The following is a 1,041-nucleotide window of genomic DNA, read 5'->3' as shown; positions in this document are numbered from 1 at the left end:
AACCTCAAAAATAGTAACTTTATTAGAGCATGGAGGTATTATACCTCTATGATTGGAAGAAATATAGTATTGCGACACGTGCATAGAATTTGACAAATGGGGGGGGGGGGGCGTGGCGCTACCTGAAATTCTGCTGCGCTACCTAGTTTTTGCCCTAGGTAGCACACTGTGCTACTTTGCTCAAAAAAGTATTTCGAACACTGCGTTAATCAACAGTCCATACCGAACCAACCGTCAGTAGCCATCAAACCGGCATACAAACATATTACGCACATAACTTTCATACTACACACAAACAAATAACCTAAACCAATAGAAAAAAAACCCGGAGGTTTGAAATCTACGATTTCCCTTGTTTTTTGTCTTCAAACACTTTGGGCCTTTTGAAGTTACTTTTTATGATGAGATGCGAAAAGAAAATGACTCCCATTGGGCCAACCTTACATGGGTTTAGCTAACCCTGAACTACAGAAATCTGACTAGTCAAAGAACGAAACGTAAAACAAACTCATTTTCCGCTGACATTCTCATCTGCCTGGTAACCTTTACTGAGTCGTATAGAGCTCGGAACTGAAAGACGTAGATTCTATTGAAGTAGGGATGTCTCATAAAGTAAAGCAGCTATCCTCAATGACTCATAAGCAAAGTGATCCATCAAACGAAACGTTTGAAAAGGGAACATAAAGGAGCATCAGCCTGGCAAAATGTAAGGAGTATGGGGTGACTTTTTGAAAGCACTTGAAGCAATGTTGGCGTCTATCAAATGCGATGCAGCAACGTTGGGTTTAGCGGTACAACAGAACTATCTCCACGGGTCAGCTTCACATGAAACCATCAGTATTTTTCCTGTCACACGTAACATCAGACTGTAATGGTCTTGTTGTGTCGCAATCTACAAAACGTAAATGCAATGCCAACTGAAACTCTAAACTCCCCCAGACAACTTGACCCTTGCGCGTTCAAGCGTCCGACATTCAGTCAGAATAGTGGAGTCTGAGATATTAAAAACAGTCACGACTTATCTCTCCCATTCATTTCTAA

This window comes from Branchiostoma belcheri, unplaced genomic scaffold, assembly GCF_001625305.1.
Source record: "Branchiostoma belcheri isolate BF01 breed outbred unplaced genomic scaffold, Haploidv18h27 scaffold53, whole genome shotgun sequence".
NCBI lineage: Eukaryota > Metazoa > Chordata > Leptocardii > Amphioxiformes > Branchiostomatidae > Branchiostoma > Branchiostoma belcheri.
The sequence above is the reverse complement of the archived record's forward strand: the minus strand, read 5'-3'. Positions refer to the sequence as shown.